Source organism: Uranotaenia lowii, chromosome 3 (assembly GCF_029784155.1).
Source record: "Uranotaenia lowii strain MFRU-FL chromosome 3, ASM2978415v1, whole genome shotgun sequence".
NCBI classification, from domain to species: domain Eukaryota; kingdom Metazoa; phylum Arthropoda; class Insecta; order Diptera; family Culicidae; genus Uranotaenia; species Uranotaenia lowii.
In genome coordinates, this window is record NC_073693.1 from 219,945,698 (window position 1) to 219,967,276 (window position 21,579).

The following is a 21,579-nucleotide window of genomic DNA, read 5'->3' on the forward strand; positions in this document are numbered from 1 at the left end:
AAACGTTTCCGTGAGATGCATACTATCGATCGGCAGGTTCATACCAACCGTCATAGTGGAACTAAGGATCGGAAACTACATTTGAAGGTGTTGAGAACGAACAAGGCAAACCCAGGGCAGTCGGACTATGACATTGCCAAGACATTCAATGCAGACCGGTGCACCGTCAGAAGGATTCGTCTGCGCGAAGGCAAACGATCTTATCGGGCCAGTAAGCAACCAAACCGGACATTGAAGCAGAATGTAGGAGCCAAAGGACGTGTCCGGAAGTTATACAACAAGGTTCTAACGAAGTACGACGGATGCATCCTCATGGATGACGAAACGTAGGTTAAGATGGATTTTGGGTAGCTTCCAGAATAAACATTTTTAAAAGCCACTGGTTGAGGTGATGTCCCCGGCAAGTTCAAATCCGTTTTTTCCGATAAGTTTGCAAAAAAGTGTTTGATCTGGCAAGGTATTTGCAGCTGCGGACGAAAAACCCCGGTTTTTGTGACAAACAAGACCATGCACTACACGATTTACAATAAACTGCCCCAAATTTGTATGGGAAATTCAAAACCTGTAAAATGTTATGCGCTGCAGGCTAAAATTGATCCTAGGCCTAGTACATGATCTCATGCTAAATTTGGGCCAGATCGGATCACGGGAAAGGGTCGCTCAACGAGCCTGAAGTTTGTATGGGATTTTGAGACACTTTGTTCGGGAGGAAAATGAAAATCCAATTTTTCATCAATAACTTTAGTTTCCCGCGGCCGATTTCTTTGGAAAACGGGTTTTCTTAAAGCCAATTTATGAAAAATATTTTATCCGAAGACTGAAAACCGATTCGAGTTAAAATAAAAAAGTTATTAGGCTTCAAAAATGAGCTAACTTTTTGAAGGGTTGTATTCATCGTTGTAATTGAATCGGGACGTTCGAACATTTCGACGCAGCATTAAGCGGGATGAATACCACCCTTAAAAAAGTTAGCCAATTTTTGAAACCTAATAACTTTTTTATTTTAACTCGAATCTATTTGCAGTTCTCGGATAAAATATTTTTCATAATTTGGGGAAATTGATGAAAAACGGATTTTTCATGTTCCTCCCGAACAAAATGTCTCGAAATCCCATACAAACCTCAGGATCGTTGAGCGACCCCTTCCCGTGATCCGATCTGGCCCAAATTTGGCATGAGATCTTGCACTAGGCCTAGGATTAATTTTAGCCTGCAGCACATAACTTTTTCAAAAGTCGGGTCACTTTGGGCACTCTAATGTACAAGAAGGAGTGTCTGAGAAAACGTATTCTTCCGTACATCAGATCTCACAACGTCTCACAAACCAGTAAAGTTTTGGCCAGATTTGGCAAGCTGCCACTACAGCAAAGGGGTACTACAGTGGTATAGAGACAACGGGGAGGATTCGACGAAAAGATCATCAAAACCGCATCGGAATATTTTTTAATTATTTTTCCTTTAAAGTGCAATAAAAAAACCTACATTTTGAGTATAAAACATTCGTTTACATAGCTCCGAGATAGACCCGTTTTATTGCGTCCATATTTAAGATGTACATATTTTCCAAATTGAAATGATTTATTGTAGGTGCAATATTAATTGACATTAAATTTTGGAATAAAGTATGAAGAATGTATTGTAACTAGCACCGTTGCACAAATGGAAAATTAGGCCCTAAAATCCCAAAAAATGGGTTCCGCAGGTTTAAGAACCTAAAATAATACTTATATTAGGTGATATTTTATCGGAAATACAAATCTACTATCTGATTTGACCAGAGACATTTCAGATAGGTGTTACATGACCTTAAATATCCTGAAATAAGTTATGAAATGATCTAAAACAAATTTATTGGGCTTAAGCTCAAGCTCGTTCTGATTAATATCTGAAAGATACGAAAATGAACGTTTTCAAAAGACTATAGAACGACTCTGGATTATCTTTCCAAAGAAATTGTGATAGTTAAATGTGGTCTCCTAAGATAAGCAAATCTACAGAAATTCATGATCATGACCAGAGCCACTAAGTAGAATTAAGGATTGTAAGATTTCTATTATTGATTTCACCTATCCTTCGTTCGCTTCTCGCTTTTTGGTATTCGCTATTCTTTGTTTGAATTAATTATTCTGTTTTCAAGGGTCGTATCGCTATTCGGTATTTGCTTTTCAAAAAAATGCTATTTCTTGTTCGTCATTCACTTTTTGCTTTCGCATTTTGTTCTTCTTAAGGTGGCCAACGAGTCTTCATTTTCAAATTCTCGGTTTTTCCGGTTTTCCAGATTGAGATTTTATGATTTTCCGTGATCAAAAATACACAAATAAATATGCTTATCGGGTTTTTTGACAATTGGAAAAGATATTTTTATGAAAGTTGAACGTAAAACTGTGGGAAGATTTGAATTCTCGATATTCAAGAGTTATTCAGGTTACGATGATGGTAGTACGGTAAGAAATAATGTTAGTTGTTCTAACCTTAACCGAGAATTGTTAACTTCTTTTCAGACTTCACACCACCTTCGCTTACTATGAGGAAAACTCCTTTAGTTTTATGATTTGTTTAAGATTTGTTTGAATTTCTGAATCTACTTATCGAATTTCTGGTAAATTTATCTGAATTCTGAGTCTAAATTTTAAGTCCAACTTAAAAACATACGTTTTTATTTCGATTTAAAACGTGATAGCTAAATAATTTATAATCTATAATGTTGAGCATTTTTTTTTAATAAAGAATGCGGTTATTGGTTTAAGCAAAGAATGTATAAAAATGGTGGCCGCATAATTTCAATTTTGTGTTTAAATTTTGTGAAATTGGGCTGAAAGATGAGAAAATATTTTCGAAACCAAATAAGATAAAAGGTTATATGGTTTGGCAAAAATTTGATGCTTTATTTTTGAATTAATGTTATGCTAGTTTTTTTTTGCAATTTGTCGTGTCTACACATCGTCTAAAACATACAAAAAAAAATTGACATTTATTAGAGTTTCGAGATTATTTTATTTTATTATTTTTTTTTATTTTGATAAATTGGAATATTGTTACGATTATTTTTAATTTTTGATAAAGGTACCGATATCTTTATTGAAAACAGCTAAAAATGATTTCGTAGTTCATAAAAACAAAGTTTGTCAAAAAATCTTTGTAAACATTCGCTTTTCAGAAAATAAGTTAACCTAGAGGTGAATTTGGACTTTAGTAATGAATTGCTGAATTCATATAATCCTTTTTACGTTCTATTAAAATTTTATCTTTATTTGTTCTCCAAATTAATTCGATATGTAGAAGGGCTTTTCAAAATTACTCCACAATTTCAAATGTTTTGTTACATTCCTGCTCATTTTTTAGTATCGATTCAGCATAACGTGTTTGTTTAAGAAAAAAAAAGCTTCTGATTCAGATTTGAACATCATTGATTCTAGACCAGAGATGTTAAAATCGCGAGTCTTCATACTCGCACTTTGCCCTTCTTTGCAGAACGATTTTATTTCGTTAAACTCAAACAGCAATGATGCTATCGATAGTTCAATTCGGAATTTCGGAAAGCATCAGGAAGGAATCTTCGGGTAAACTCGGCAGGAGTAAACAGCAATCGGTGGAAACATCAGCGAAACGAACGTACAGTTCTGAAAAAATCGTTTTCGTTCGGCAGCCGAACACATCAATCGGACAACGCATGGGGGCGTGGCTAAAAGTGATAGATACAAGGGAACGGGAAACGAGCGAGAGAAGGGTGCGAGGAATGTTAACTCGGTCCGTCGGGCTACGATCGCTCGTGTGCATTCGTGTACGGTCAGCTTCGTTCTGTTGTTTCGTTGTTGTGATTTTATTCCTGCGAGGCATGGAAAACATCAATGCAAAACTGTTTTCTTCGTTTTGTGCACATTGATGTGATTATTGAAACGAAGATGAAATCAATCTGCAAATAGCAAGTTAAACTCGGAAGAAATCAGCCGAATGATTCTTTCCGAGGCGAGTTTACGCATCTCTGTTCTAGACTAGTGTATAATCATACCAGTTTAAAGATCGATATTGAACATGAATTTTATTCAGAGTTTGATATGTGGATTCAGTTAAAAACTGCTAATTTCAACGTATGATTTCACATCAGAACTGTAAAGTAGCAGCAATGAATATATCATATCATATATCATAATCCTTTGATTGATATGAACGTGTTCATACTTCAAAGTTAATAAAAGTTCATTTCTTTTTAGGACATTTATCGCAGTGCACAATGCACGTGAGCTAAGAGATAGTTTATGGTTGAGAAATGTGTCTACGACATGTCATTTCTTTGCACCACGAATGTATGCACTGGGTAAAAAATCTCAATGTTTAAAGAAATTTTCGACTTTTCCTGGGAAAATCCATTTTCTGAGTTTCTAAGAAATGTCATGATGAAATGAATGAACTTTAGGTTTGCACAGGTTTATAAAATATGGGAAAAACTATTCATAAATAATTTTCTCGGTTTTATTTCGAAATTCCAGGTTTTTTTCCGGTTTTCCTGGTTTTCTTGGTTCGCTGGCCACTCTGTTTTCGATAATGTAAACAAACAGTTTTATTACGAAAAAATACAAAAACTATCATAAACTTGTCACAACTTCTTTCCATTTAGCATAGTTGTAGCCTGGACAACATATTGTATATGTCAAATAAAAATTTTATAGTTGTTTTGATAACTTTTGCAGCAGTTTTCTGTGATTTCTTAAGATGTTTCGTACGGCGTAATGAAAGCTCTCGCGAGATTTGATGTTTAAAATTTTCAATTTGCGTAGTACTTTTATATTTAGTTTACTATATAAATAAAAAATAATCCAAATTTTCAATAAATTTAAATAAATTGGACAAAACCTTGCATTCAACAAACTTGCATACAATGTACTTCACGAAATCGGAAAATCTAGTAATTTTGGATCGAAAACTAGAAAAAAAAATCGAATAAAAATAGAGGTTACAATTCCCATCTTCTACAGCAACTATTTGAATTTTCGAAGAATATATCAAATTCTTCAATTAAATACCATAAACATTATTTATTCTCCCCTTCGAAATGTCCAGATAAATCGAATTGACTTTTTTACCACCCACATTTATATTCGAAGAAATTTTGATGGAGGTGCCAAGCTCCAGCAGCAAAAAAAACCTGAATATCAATTCAACATAATCTGCGTTATATGTAATCACGCATTGTAGAGATAATAACGGCCAATAAAAGAAAAGGGAAGGACAAGAGAATGAATAAAGCGTGGAGTTCCCTGTCAAACGCTCCATACAGATGTATTTGAAAAAAAAAGCAATGTAAAGATCTGTAAAAAGGTTGGATCTCACCATATAACTTGTCATCGGAAGGATACATTATTTAATGATTTAGATCCGAGTGATTTTAGTTGGTTGATGGATATCCCTATTTTTCCACGATCACCTTAGAAGTACAATTTCATCAGTTCCATATAATTTTCCACAATCTTGGGTGATTTTAAACTCTTTTATAGACATGTCCCGATTAATCCCTATGATTAGTTTGCAAAATATTGTTTTGTTAAAATAAGTCACCGTTCAAAGCATTTAAATTAATTGTCTTCCTTCTTTCTATATTCGTAGTTACTCAAGCCACATAAGATAAATTGAATTTCTGTTTGCTTTTACGCAATAAATCAAGGAACTTTTTGATCCAGAAAGGGGCGAAAAGTAATGTTTATACTGTTTGATATTTGGATTACAAAAAATTTTCCCATTTGTGTCCCGATTCTCCCCATTTTACGGTACGCTGTTTGCCATTCGCTTTCTGTTATTTACTATTCGATGTTTACATTTTTTTTGTATTTCACTTTTTGCTTCTTGTGTTTTGCTGTTTGCTATTGCTATTCGATATTTGCAATTCATTCTTCCCTATTCGACATTCGCTATTGGATACTTGCTTTTTTACGTTGCTGAATTGAATTTCTCGAAGACAGCAGCATTGCCTCCAATCCTTACATTGCATAGGGAAGCAATCTAGAACTACTTGCTGCGGTCTGAACGTTTAAATTTTAAAAATCATTTTTTTTTTCGGAAATATTGCATTTCATCTGAATTAGATGTATTGTGCCATAACCGAAATCCACGGTTCTGGATCGTGCTTGCCACGAAACCTGACACACTGTGAAGAATTTATGTCAAGAGCTAATCTCACGAGCCAGGCTCATAATTAAAATTCACTTCACTTTGAATGTTTGGCATAAATTTTACACCACGAGTCAGACTCGTGGTGCTTAACTTTTCATCTGTGAAACACCTGGATAATACGACACTATACAAAGTCACATAAATAAATATAGAAAAAGGGATTTATACAGCTACGTAAAGAGTAAAGTCATCTTAATTTCTTATACAAATTATATAAAATAATCTGAGTTGTTTCCATCAATCAACGAATCCTCCTCAATTTTTAATAGAATATTTATCATTACAAACTGAGAAGGAATACACATAGTTTTTCTTACAATCTGACAAAAAGAATCTCATTTATTCAGGCGTAAAACGTAATCTCAAAGGGTTTTCCACAGATTTCAACTAAAACCGTGTATCATTTTGCAACCTGAATCATATGAACGCAAAATAAAACACAGTTTCAACAACGAGAGGAAACAAAGTGGGAAAAAAGTCAACCACCCTTTTCCCAAGCCAAGCGGCCATTCCATGCTTTTGTAACAGATCTAAAACATAAACCTTCCTCGAAATAGTTTATGACTTTTTAATTTGATTACGTGTATGAGGTGGTGGTTTTCCCCGAACCAGAGAGGGTGGGTTATGGTTGAGATCCGAGAAATAAATAGAACCACCAAAGAGCATTGCAAGTTTGTAGCACAGCAAGGTAGCACGTGATCGGGGGTGGCAATGTTCCCATCATGTAGTAAAATATTCGGGTGAAAAAAGGTTTTCCTGTTCACTGTATCGATCTTTCCTCTCCCCTTGCCATTTTACCTCATCCATCGTGGCTTAATCTCGTTCCGATGACCACATATGCGCATAATTAAATGGCAATCAGGTTAATTGAAAGTTACAACGGTGGAAGGAATGATTGATCTGTGCTGGAATTTTCGGGGGAAAAAATCTCCTGATATTTGGGAATGGGAATTAGAGGTTATGTTTAAATTTCGATCTTTAACACTTTGATTAAAGTATAACACATCAATACTGTGAACATTTTTTCGAAGGATAAAACTAGAGCTAATGACATCTGAATTTAGCCAAACGGTAAACTGTGAAATTTCACGATCCAGGAGTTTGTCTCACAGAATTGATGTGATGGTCGACAACGATACAGCCCAGATCTTTTTCCTGGTATGAAAAGACACAAGTGTTACTGAAAAGCTTCGGCAATTCTTTCATCATCAGACAAATCGAAAGAAAAGTTCCAAACAGCTAAGGTGTATTTTGAACCACAATCAACCCTTTTAAGGGTTTTCAGAGTTACGATGACATTTTTGTGCCAATTGTGCAATACTTCAACATGTAAATTTAGACAACTTTGAAGGTCATGATGTTACTTTCAGTACTGTTATGTTATACTCCGAACTCCCAAATTAAGCTTCAATTGGCACCCAAACAGCAACGATTTAATCGATGATGATATGTGACAAAGAAAAGGGGAAGAATTGTCAGTCCCTCGACAACACTTGAACAGTTCGAAATCGGAAGCTTCAAGATGGAGGAAGCAGAATCATCATCCCCAGTTTGGAACGACAAAATAGCACTGTGTGCCAGACGATGCTTCTTCCTTGACGATGCCTTTGCTCGTTTAGTTTCCGGTCTGGTTGGATGCAGCGTAGCAGATGTAATAATTTATTGGCCCAGGTCAGGGGAATATGCTTTAGATTCTCTAGAAATTAGAAGAGTAGTCTGTCGTTATCCCGCATCGGATCGGACCGTTGCAATGATATAAGTATCGGCTCTATGGTTGGAATAAAATCCTCGACCAGTGTTCGGGGATTTCGGAAAACATCTTCTCCAGTGTGCGTGTACTCACCCCGACAATTCATTGCAAATCGTTTAATATGTACTTTCGATATCGTTTGGTTCACATACTCACTTGCTGCTAAGAAATTTATGTTGTAGGAGGCTTTAACTTACCTGTAAGAGAAAAAAAACATAATTAGATGAGGATACTAATTTGGTTATTAACATTGTACGACTTTTGAGGTCCTACCAGAGCAGTTTCAATACAAAACCAGCAAAATTACAATTCCACAATTTCAAAAACACTTTGAAAATGATTATCAACCAAGTGGAAGGAACGTCAGCAATCAACTGTCAAACAACGCAAAGGCATATTTGTAACGTACTAATTATGCTCCCGATTATGACTGTTTGTGTAGGAGATCCCCTATTTGAACAACCATATCTTATGTGTTGGATGGCTCTAAAGACACACCATTGGCGTCGGATTGATAGTAGCATTAGTAATAATACTAAGCATTTGTTTGAAAAACATATTTGATATTTTTTATACTATTTAATGGATTGATATGTGCTTTTAAATTATTATAATTATAATTAATCATTAATTTGTTGTGAAAAATAAAAATGGAAATCAAATTCCTCTTTCAACAGTAAGTTGCCTTCCACATATTCGATTCTGATCGTTTTTTTTTTCTGGGATTTAGAATTTATTTATTTTTTCCATCGGATACGTTATTGTCTTTTGTTGGTCTTGTTTATTTTTCTTGACCTCTGAATTTTTTATCGAGATCTTAAATTTAAATTCTGTATATATATAAGCTTCACGAGCTCTATAATAATGCCAAAATGTATGTTTTACTGATATGGATTTCCCACCCTCTCCTCCTTCTAATGCGGGAAAAACTCATGAACTACGAAAATATGAATTAAACCTTCTTCCCGACTCCGTCATAAAAAGAGAGGGTTCTCAAATTGTATATAGGCGTACAATCTCTTTATGAAATACTAGCTGACCCGGTGTGCATTGCTACACCTTGCAAAAATAAATGTTATTTGAAAAAAATTATTCAAATTTAGATATTTGTAAGCATTTTTTTTTAAATCAAACCTCATCATGGTTTATAACTAACAACTTTGAGATGAGAGCTGCAGCTGGAGTTCAGAATTGCAATTCAAATATGGTATATATTATTTACTGAAGCTTGATCTCTAAACTTGTTTTTCAAGGTCTGAAATTTGTACTCTGTTTTTAAAGCTTCATAATGACTCAAATAATGTCAATATTTATGGATTTTCCACCTTTTTCGCCAAAATGGGAAGTTACTAACTTCTATAAAAACATTTGTCACATCTATTTTTGAGTTATGCTTAATATCCGTACGCGAGAAAACCCTCTTTTAAAATATGGTTCCTTCTTTTAAAAGCTCTTTATCTTAAACTTACATGGGAGCTCCCCCATCTTTTCCAATTTTGTCCCCCACTGCTTGAAGAAGGTAGGCTGATTTATCCGGCTCGAGTTTACATAAATTTCTAATTGAAGAAAATGATTCGCATATTGGAATTTATTGCACATTGTACTTGATGGAAATATAATTTTGAAAACCGATCAATAGCGTGAATCGGGACAGTTTTTTGAGTATATTCCTGATTTTCTGTATTATGAGCACTTCCTGCCCCTGATTAGCTTTAGATGATGTATTTTTTAAGTTAAAAAAATAAGCTATCGAAATTTGAAAAAAAAAAACGATGAAAAGGATTTTTATAAACATTATCAAACAGCTTTTTTCACAAACCTCGCCCTTCGAAGCAGTTTAAATATCTATCCTTTTGCGTCAAAATTATGTTAAAAAATGTATCGCCATATGCCAAACTCGTGGACATGAGACATTATAGCTTGAAGTTTTCCCAAAAAACACTTATCATGGTATGAAAATTATCGATTTCATACAGTGCAATTTTTTTCTTTTTAGTTAATTTATAAAAGCAAAAAATATCAGTTGCATCACTAAATAAATTCTCCGCGGTTTTTTTATTATCTCTTTGAAAGTCAAATATTCAAAAAAGTTGGCAAAAACAAATTTCTAAGTTAACGTTGTCCCGTATATTGGGGCAAGTGTAGATGCAAAGCTTATTTTCAGATGCGTCAGAGTAATGGCTTCAAAATGGATTTAATACGTTTATCTGTTTGTTTGTTTAATCAAGTTTCATTTATATATCTGCAGTATTCAAGCAGTATAAATTTATGTTTGTTATTCCACTTTTAACGAAAGCTGTTCAAAGAAAATCACTTTCATTTACAAAGACATTTAAGAATTTTAAATATCCGCTTCAGTTTCAACTTTCGGAATACCCCTTCTGGTCTTTTCAACATATTGAATCATTTTAAAGATGAATTTCTTAAAAGTTCGACGTTTGCCCTTGCCCCATCGTGTAAGTTGACAGGAGGGGATATTGTTTTGAACACTTTCAAAGTATACTTAAAATTTCTCATAAAAAAATTTGCTTCCAGTTGAATATGAGTTTGAAAGTCTCACTTTTAAAAAAAGAAGCTGACCAAAAGTCTCTTTTATGCAGCCATGTAACACAAAAACATTTTTCATGTTAAGTACGTACTTAAATTGGTATGTAAGCAAAAAGTACGATGTTTTTTTCAGAATTATTTAAAATTAAAAGCTCCCATTTTCATTTCTAAATTAGTTTCTGTTGTGTATTTGGGCTGAAGTAACAATTTTTAGAAGAAAACATAATTTTATATTTTTTTTGGAACAGAGAAAAGTTGAACCTTTGTATATGCTCTAGTGCTACTTTAATGAAAATTCTTTCGAAAAATGAATTCCTTCACTTTTGGTCAATAAAAATCAGTTTATTTCACTGATACCTTTCACTTATGAACACGTCAGTCCTATCTTATCTAATTTTAAGAAAAGGCTCTTGATCAGTTCATGTGTCGGATCAGATTTTTTTATCTTCTTTTTCAGTTAAGTACATTTTTACATGATCAACAAAATGTTTCCGATCTACCTATGTAGACAGCTTATTCATATTTCTGTTTTCAATATGATTCAAAAATAACCTTGGGTTAAAAAATTGTATGTAAATTCTATTAATTCAGTGTTTTTTTTTTCAATTGTCCGCAAAGTGTCATACCATTATTTTATTAGCATCAGAACTAAATATATATTTTTTATTTCCACGTGCTGTGTACAATTAGGCAAGAAAAGCACATCTAGGTTGCATATCGCCCCCACGTGCGTAAGAAATATAGATACTTGGTTGAGAAACAGGCGCCTAATTGTTCAATTTTTCCACCGATCAACGAACAGCTTTGGTTACTATCCACTTGCGACGACATTTGCTTGACCATAGAGACGAAAAACAAACCCTTCAAAGAAAAGAAAATCTCTAAAAATGGATGCCATGACTTTTCAATTTCAGATTTTGGCAAAAAAAATGTGTATGTTTTATTCGATCGGCAAAATGTCAATCAGGATAACGTCTAGGCGTCATTCATAATCATGTGCTGTACAAATGAGCTAGGAATCAAGTAGAAAAAAAATCACATCAAGGCTTCATATCGCCACCCCTTGCATTGAAAAAATGCTTGGTTGAGAAATACGCGCCAAAATATTCCCACTGATCAGTATGCTATGCCATGGTTACTATCGTATTGCGACGTTGGCTCGCGACGCCTCGACCATGGAGACAAAAAACAAACCGCCCAAAGGAAAAAAAAATCTCGAGAAAATGGATGTCATGACTTTAATTTGTTTCGAAAAACTACATGTTTTGTATGGAAGCCCCCTATCCCTTAAGTCGGAGCGGTTTGTAACTATCATAGAAACCATCCCCGGCATCAAAAACCCTTAGATGCCAAGTTTCACGATGATCGGTTCAGTAGTTTCCGAGTCTATAGGTAACAGACAGACAGACAAACATTCATTTTTATATATATAGATGAATATGGTCCTTTTGCTTGACCAACTCTAGATTTGTGCAAAAAAAACTATTATGAGAGCTTCCCTTTCCCATGTCCATCCCCTACTGCTGGTATCCAATTATTATACCCATTATTTCGTACCCAAAAACCCTCTCGTATAAAGTTTTTAAACTATACAACAAATTTTATATGGAACTATCTCCTTTCCTCTACTCTCCAAACTTGAAAGGTTGAAGGGTCTATAATAAGGTTGCAGGATTGCCCGATTTTATTCGGATTTGCCGGATATTTAATTTAAAATTTTGGAAAAGTCCGGTCCGGTAAAATCTACTTATAAATTTTGATAAAAAAAATTTCTCTCATGATTTTTTATATGCAATTCCTAGGTTTCTGACCATATTCGCCTGGATATTGCCCGAATTTTGGTGGACAATATTCAAATCAAATGCCCGAATTTTAAAATTTGATTCCATTTGCCTTTTTAGTTCTGAAGTTATTTAAAAAAAAACTGGGGCTTGCTTCCTATGAACTCACTGGCAGGAGGGTGGTTTCTCAAATAATGAACGAAATATTTCTCACAATCCCATCCCATGCGAAACTTGGTTCTATTGCTCGATTCGTCTTCCGAGCTATGCGAAAAAAATGTAAGGGAGCCACCCTCTTTCCTTCCTATTTCTTCGCTGGAATAAGCGAATGATTTCAAACAATCATAGAAACTTTTCTCGCATTCGAATACCCTACCACGCCAAATTTGATTCCAATTGCTTGATTAGTTCTCCAGCTAGCTAAAAATCGCATAAAACCTCCACCCTCCCCATTATTACTATCTTCCCACTGGAAGGAGGGAGGGGTATCAAATATTCAAAGAAACTTTTCTAGTACGCCATCCGCGCCAAATCTTTTTGCACAATTATTGTTACTGAGTATATGAATTTTGTCAGTTGAAACATAGACTTTCTTTGCTAATTTAATTTTAAAATTTATTTCGGTTTTTTTTTCAGATTTCTTATACTCTTGTTTAATTTTTTTCAATTTTTAAATATTTTTTCTGTTTTTTTAATGTTTTCTGTTTTTTTTTATTATTCTAATTTTTTGTTCTGTTATTTATTTTCGTTTCTGTGTGTTTTTCTAATTTTTTTGATCTTTTTTTTATTAAATTTTTTGTTCTATTTTGTTACAAATGCCGCTTTTATTTTCCAAGTTTTTTTTTAGTTTTTAGGTTTTTTCACTTGTAAATTCAATTATTTCTTATGTTTTTTATAAATGTTTTTGTATTTTTGAAATATTTTTTTTTATATTTTTTTAAAATATTTTTTATATGCAATGTTTTTTATTATTAATGTTATTTTTGTCTTGAAAGCTTTTTTTATTGTTTTATCAATAATTTGTTTTTTTTTCTATTTTGTTTCATTCGTTTTTACATTTTTTGCGTTTGTTTTTTTTAATCCTTTTTTTTACTTTATTCCATTAACAAAACCAAAGAAGTTTAAAAAAACTGTTGACGGTCCTATACGGTGTTACAATTTCAGTGTTGTGTGTGTTTGCTTAAAACACTATGCTTTCATTTTAATTTTAGGTTTTCGAAGCTGCCTTTGAGGAGAAGGGAGGGGTAGGAAGTATAGGATTTGGTTCGATGGTGGGAGGTGGTATAAGGCTAGGGTTAGGATGCAGTTAGGAAGGATACTTTAAAAAATCCCACACCAGGTTGCAATGCACACGGTGTTGAAGACCATTTCCTGTCTTCTCCTCCCAAGAGCCCATAGTAATGACAAAATATACCGCGCTTGCCATGCGTTACTTTGGTAGGAGTACAATTTCTTGGGAGGTCCGTGCAGTACAAAGATTGTGATTTTGATTTGAGAAGCACAGTAAAATCACACCCCTCCACTAGCCATACTATCTATGTACAGTATGGTTTCGTAAGAGTGGGTGGACCCTACTGTGCTGAGAGTCATTAATGTTTACCTGGTAAGTATTTGAATATAGGAACATTTTTACTTTATTCTTAAATACGGTAAAGCTAGGTGTACTTTTTTCAGGCTTCATTTAGCTCATCTTGATCAAAAGGAGACAGTGAAGTTTTTCGCTCCGAATAATTGTGAGGTAATTTTTAATGAGCAATTTATCCTCTACTGCTGAGAGAGCGGGGAGAAATTTATTCTCTAACAAATGATCACTCTTCTACTGACAGAGCACTGTTGGCATTTGGCAAGGAGATGATAAAAACAGAGCCAAAATCAAGAGATTCGAAGAAGCCTGCTTTTTATTTCGTTAGGTAACGAGTTGAATATGCTTATACCTTTGTTCACTACACTGTTTTGAGCAAATAAAGTTCGAAATCGTCTAGTAAGGAGATTAACATGAGCCGAACTTCTCGTGTAATGTGAACGAATTTATGATGTAAGTGTAACATCTAGTTGGTGTTTAATAATGTTATTCAAAACTTTGTAGATATACAAACACAGTTCGAGCATAATTAGCATATCTAAAGATAGCACTCTGGAATTGTAAAGCTGAAGAGTAGGATGTAGTATAGGAAGGATTCTTATAATCTATATGGCTTTATTTTGCAAGATACGGATAGGTTGCAAATTCATGCTAGCACTGCTACCCCATATGGAGTTCATATACGCAATGTGAGGGTGGATAAAAGCAAAGTATATATTCCAAGCAGTAGTTTCAGTTATAATTGACCGTGTTTTTTTTCAGCGCATATAGAGTATGGTGGGGTAAAAGTACGACCTTAGTGCTATCCTATTTTTAGGAAATTTTGCCGGTTGTTTTCCCTAAAACCAAGAACAGCATTTGATTCTCTAGACTTTTATCTCTCTTTTACAAAATTACGAAGATAATCGATCCACGCATTTGATAGCAGTAGTGAAAATGCCTAACTGCTATCGAAACGTACTCTTACCCCACACAGCAAAAAAAGTATTGTGAAATTACATCAAATACCTGCACATAACTTGAGTCGCAAATGTTACTTATTATTACATCGTCATGATGTATCCGGCTGTTTGCAATCTTTGAATAATTATTGTACCGCTCATGCAAACGGGCATAATTTCCTAAAAATGAAAAATAATGAAATAATATTTGAAGCTATAGCTTTGCTTACATTTTTATTTATATTTGGTTGTACTTACAGGCCAAACAAATACAGCTGTGGTCCGTAATCTGTTATTTACTTTTTAAAATGAATCAAATTTGAACGTCAATTGAGGAAAACATTGACTACTTGATGCGAAATCACATAGAAGTTTGTGATATTACACTACACGACGTATTCGCATTGTGTACATCGTTTAGAAGTATTATTGCAACAAAAATCCTTAATATTACATCGTCTCCAGAAATTACATCGTCCATCGTTACATTATTTTTTGCTGTGCACCTCTGGGGCAAAAGTTCGAATGATGTGGGGTAAAAGTACGACCATTTAAAATTCCACAATTCTGCATGAAGGCAACAGGAAAATTATTTTGTATTAATCTCTGTTTACAGCAGCAGCTTCTTTGTTCGCTTCTGATACAAATCCTATACATGGGCAAATAATCTGCGCAAATTTCAAGTTCTCTACTAACTGTCCATATTCAGCAGGTTTTCGAAATCCAGTCTTCATCGTATTTGAGCAATTTTTCGCGCGAGCAAGTAATGTAGAAACAAAATGCGCTGATGTTTCTAGAGCATTTAAAAAATAAGTAAAAATTTTCCGTTCAGATTTACTTCAGTAGACCCTTCGTACTTTTGCCCCGTTTGCAGTTCGTACTTTTGCCCCTTCAAGGTTTCTTATGATTCACAATTTATTGTGATGAATAGAGACATAATAATTAAATTCTTCCTTCGGCATTTGATAGTGATTAAAAACAACTAAAAAGACACATTGAAACTTTCACTGAAAGCCAGACTTTTGATTGCACAAACATGTTTGCCGTTATTTGAAATATTACATCATTCAAGCAAAAAAGCTACTTTACCTCATTTTTCGGAGTATTTTCAATTTCTACGAAAAAAAAATTATGGCTGGTTGTTTGCAGTCCAAATCACCATCAATCCACGCCAGAGTTTTGAATTTTACTGTTCTCGGTTTGTGATAATCCCAAAACGTACTTTTACCCGACTCGTACTTTTACCCCACCTTACTATAGGTACGGTGTTATTTTAGAGCAAACCTTTTTTTGTTTGAATATTTCATTTCATATTTTCGTCTACAAACAGACCTAAATATTTTACTGTATTAACTTGTTGCACTAGAGATCCTCGCACAGAAATCTGTAGGGTTTGGGTATTACCTCGTTCCAGTTTCCCTACTAGGGCCAATGTGAAAATGCTATTGATGTAAATGATAAACAGCAATGGACCCAAAATGGATCCTTGAGGAACTCCGTGTTTGATAGTCTGTAGTGAACTGGTAATGTTGTTAATTTTTACTGCTTGTTTTCGATTGTGTAGATAGGATTGCATAAAGAGCTGAGCATCATCAGAAAAACCAATGTCAGATAGTTTTTTGACCAGTAACTTATGGTGAACAGAGTCAAAAGCTTTTTTAACATCTATAAATAATAAATACACATGCTACAAACTTAGCGTTGTCTAATTCACTTGAGATTCCGTCTACTAGGTTGATGGCAGCAGATAAGGTATTAGACTTCGGTACGAAACCATATTGATTGGGGTGAATAATATTATTTGATCATTTTTTTCTTCCATCAATTATTTTGTTTTCTATTCTTAATTTTTATTTTCGAAGTTCGTTTTTATATTGGTTTTCTATTTAACTAGAAGACATAATACATAATCTGTTAAAACTTGTCGAAATTAATAGAATTTTGAAAAAAAAAAAATTAAAGTGAGAGTTTGATTTGAGTTGAGTAATTTAAGTTTGAGTTATTTTGTGAGTGAGTTAAATTTGAGTTTGAATAATTTGAGTTCGAGTTATTTTGTGAGAGGTTTTCCTTACAAAAAATGGAAGGGATTTTCTGTATAGAAAATCATCTTATTAGGAAGGAACAGATATTGAATTCTTCTTTTGTCACACATCCCCCCCCCCCCCTCTAGGAATTTTCAAAAAATCCGCAGGGGGGAGTAAATAATGTTTATCAAATATCCGGAAGATTACAAGAGCAAAAAACAAATAAAGGATGATGGGAGTTTTATCAACTTTTGTATTCTGGATTTTTTCTATTTTATCGACAAGAAATTACTTGATTTATAGGTTTTGTGCAATGATATAGTATGCAATTTTGTTGCACACACGCTTTCGTGGAATTTATTTATTATATTAATTTTTGGAATTATTTTTTATTATAACCCCCCCCCCCCCCCCCCCCCCCCCTTCGCGATGTGCTAGCTCCTAGTGACAAAAGAAGAAATTAAAATTTATTCCGGCCTTATATCAGAACTTTATTCAACCTTTTTTTAAAGTAAAAGAAGATTTTCAATGCAGTGTATCTTCCATTAATCAAATCTGGACAGTGTATCAATCTTTATGAGAATACTAAGAATGGTTCTGGTTGATAATATGTTGCATTTGTTTACTATGAAAGCTGATTCCGAAAAAGGAGAATGATCTTCAATAGATTAAGGTATCTTATTTCCCTAAAACTTGTTTGCCAATTTGATGAAAATCTCTTGAAAATTTTTTGAGTTTTGTCATATCTTCGGTAATTTTAAATGGAAGCCCCCTTTTTGCAAAAACGTGAAAACACCTTATAATATTTAAATCATCCGATTACTTCAAAATTTAGATGTGTACCTAATTTATTAAAACTAGTTTAAAAATGTTTCGAGATCTGTCCATTTTCTATGGATTCTACCCCGCTTTCAAGAATAACAGGGAATTTCAATGCAATAAATCGTCTGAATTTGTCAAATACAATAAATCATCTGATGGCATAAAATTTCGTTTTTATAGAACATTTGATGTTAACTGCTCAAAAATTGTATAGGTTGTTGGGTTAAATTGATTAAAATCATGCTAAAACAGAATCTTTTGCAAGATAAGACAAACAAAAAAAGTTCCAAGACTTAATGAGAAAAGTTTGCTGTAAAAACAATTTTTTTCTTATTAAAATTAAAAAATTAAACAAATTATTTCAATTTGAACATTATGGATGGTGTCAATATTCTCTTGGTAAAAAAGTGCTATGAACAACATTCACGAATATGTTCGAATACCTCGTTTGACTGGTTAGAGGAAACAATGAACAAAAAAACATGAAATGTGTAATGTCAGTTAAAGCCAGTTTGAACCTAATTTAATTTTTTTCGATGCGTATAAGATACGTTTTTTGATATTTTTCTTAACTGGGTTTGAATAAAATCACTACGCCCATGTCATCAGAGAATCCTTCACCGAACCCTAATCATCACAGGATGAATGCCGCAAATCCTGGCCCGATCCCAAATCTGAACACAAACACTAGGTAAACGCGTTGAAAATTACAACACGTCTGGCTGGGTGCCGTTTTCCATTCCGTGGATGCGTGGTGTGGTGTGGTCATTATATATTTACACGCACCGAGAATTCTCAAGAAGTTTTCGCACCTGACGCAGCTTCAACACTTTAAAAGCCCTCCGCCGAATATGGAATAACAAACGTGGGTAGAGGGGCTGCTCCAAAAAGCGTCTTAATCATGGAACAGGTGGAAACTTGGGTGTGAAAGAAGGGCTCCTCAGACTCGGATTCATTTCCAAAAGCGGCGAAACAGTTCAATCGTACAAACTTGAATCGTCCCCCCCCCTTTTTTCTCGTTCTTGCGCTTTCCAACTGCCGCGTGTTCTTCCGGTAATTGATTTGAATTTCAATTATTCTAATGAGATGCCCGTGCACGCCGAGATGCACACGGACAAGCCAAATCGAGCTGCATGTGCAGCAAATGCACTTGGAAATCGGTGCCCAGAAGGAAAATCAATTATCCTCACCAGGAACCGTCTTTGGACCCTTCTTCTTCTTCTGGGGGCTCATTCGAAGAAGAGCCAAGCTCCTCACACTTCCCACATTCTCTCTCAACATTTCAGTTCAGTTCACTGACTGCTGCTGCTGCTGCACGTTTTGGGGGGAAAAGTTTTAGACATTATCTTGAAGCAGGGATCAAATCAGCTAGCAAGCAGCATCCGGACAAACAACCAGATGTAAGGGGGATGAGCTTACATATTGGATTGTACACTTTAATGTGCTGTCATACACTGGCTTTGACCGTAGTCTTTAATCTCCTAACATGGGAAGCAACCCCAATTTTTGGAGGATTAAATTTAGTTTTAGTTTAAATTTAGTTTGACCATTTATTTTAATGTAAAATTGTAGAAGAACTTTTCTCTGAAATGTGAATTTCAACCTCATCCTCATCATGCTGAGTATTTAACTCAGCAATTGTCTATAAATCCTTTCGTTATGTTGCCTTGGATATGTAAATTATACTTGGGCCCAATACTTAACCCTCCAAAGCCGTTCGGGTCAATATGACCCGAAGCGCACATTTCAAACATCCTTATCATCATTCCAATATACTGATGAACTGGTAATTTTGACAGACCAAGTATGTTCTATGAAAATAATGATCAAATCAACGCCAAAACATTAAAATTTGAGTTTTGAAAATCGGTTCATTGGGAAATGAAATACAGCTAAGCAAAGCCAAAATTGGATGTCGTTTTTTTAAAGTAAGATTTTTTTCTACCGGAAGATTAGTCATAGCGGTCAACACTTTCATTGGACCCCAACATATCTATACATTGTCGGATAGATGGATTCTTGACAATTTCAAACATTAATAAAACAGTTAAATACAGAAAAGCTGTCAGAAGTTATGAGTATTTTAAAAATAAAATTGATTTTTCGGACTTTTTACTTTCTGGACCAGTTTCGGATAATCTGGTAATATTTAGCAACTTTATTTTGACATGTTGAGTAGTTAGAATAAATTATCTAGACAATGAATATAATATCATCAAAATCGGTTAACATTTGCAGCCAGGAGAACGAAATCAAACTACAGTTCCAATTTCCCTGAAACGGATTTTTAGCGAACGGCTTTGGAAGGTTAAATACTAGATGCTTTAAGCTGAGTTATAAGTTTCAAGCTAGATTTAGCTATAAGGATTTTATCTTCTTTTACATTTTTATTTCTATCATAAGGCCGAACAAAAAATACAAAAAAAACAATAAATTGGAATAAATTGTACTACTGTAAAATGCCTTGAATGCAACAAGATTGCATGCAATCTTAATCAAACAGGTTCGAAAAATCGAGTTATATCATATCAAAAATTTGATGACACTACAAATATGAAAACGATTTTTTAACTTATACCATTTCGTTGCATCTTTATTTTTGTCTTTATCTAGTTTTATTTTAAAATTTTTATGCTGTTTAATTTAATTTTTAATCTCTCTTCGTCTTTGTTTGTGTAATTGCAAAAATTTACTTTCCTTTTTACTTTTATCGCTTTTTTTTTTAGTCAAAATCTCTCAAGTTTTTAGCTTTCTTCTCTCGCTCTTTTGATTATTATGTCTTTTCATACTTCTCTCTTTATATTGTTTTACATCCTTATTATGTTTTTTATTTGTTATTTAATATTTAATTATTCTCTTTTTATTTTTCTTTCATACTATTCTACATCTTTACAAGGTCCGTCTAAAATTTTCCTTTTTATTCGTCTTTCTCATGATATTTTTCCCTTCTTTATTCTTCATTCCCGTTGTATTTCTCATCTTATTTAAACCCTAATCATTTGTTTTTTTTGCTCTTCATTCTTGTCTCTTTTTTATTATTACCCTTTTATCATTATTCTCTGTTTAGTTATCATTTTATCATTCTCTTTTTATTATGTGATCTTTTTTACTGTTCTCTTTGTTTATTGTTACTTCTCTTTTAATTATTCTTATTCATTTCAATTTCCCCCCTAATTCATTGTATTCTCTACTGTGTTTTTTTTTCTCTCTATTTTTGTTTCTAGTTTCATCTCCCCCTTATTTATTCTTATTGTCGGATTTTTCATTTGCTCTCTTAAACTGCATTTCCATGTATGCTTCGTTTTTCATTCTTTCTTCTTGCACATTTCCTCTGTAAATTTTTGTTACATTTTCTTTTTTTAAACTCGTATTATTATTTATTCTTTCCAATAATTTTCAACTCTCTCCCTATTCCTTTTTTTATAAGAATATAATTTCATTTGATTTTCTTTTTTTGTTATTGTCTCTTTTCTAATTGCTCTGTTTCGCTTTACTGTTTTCTCTATTTTATTTTTCTCTCTCTATATTTTTTTTCGCGTCAATCTTGTTCACTACCATTTTTCATTCTTTTTGGTTATTATTCCTGTTTTTCGCTCAACTTATTCCTTTTTCTCCTAATTTATTTGACTTCTCCGTCGACTTATTCATCTCAATTATTGCCAAATCCCTTCCAACTTTGACTTCTACATATTTTCAAGTCATTTCTTTTCCTATCATTTTTTGAAGGCACAATTTTCCCGTATGTTTGGATAACGTGTAGCTATAAAGCCTACCCCTTTTCTAATATATTCTCACATAACTAATTTTCCTTTGGATACGAATGCCAAAAATTTGGAATAACGTGCCAAATTTAAAGAAATAATAATGACAACAAATGGCAATCAAATTTACATTTTTTCCGAGGTGCAAATAATATAAGAAGTAGTTTTGACTAATTTTATGGCGCTGATTCCAAATATTTATTGAG

The 21,579-nt window shown here is 33.7% G+C and overlaps 1 protein-coding gene across 2 annotated transcripts in view; it reads right to left on the reverse strand.

The window, feature by feature from the left end:
* LOC129750849 (trithorax group protein osa-like) overlaps positions 1-21,579 on the reverse strand; it is a 340,339-nt gene that overhangs the window by 189,611 nt on the left and 129,149 nt on the right. The window lies entirely within an intron of this gene.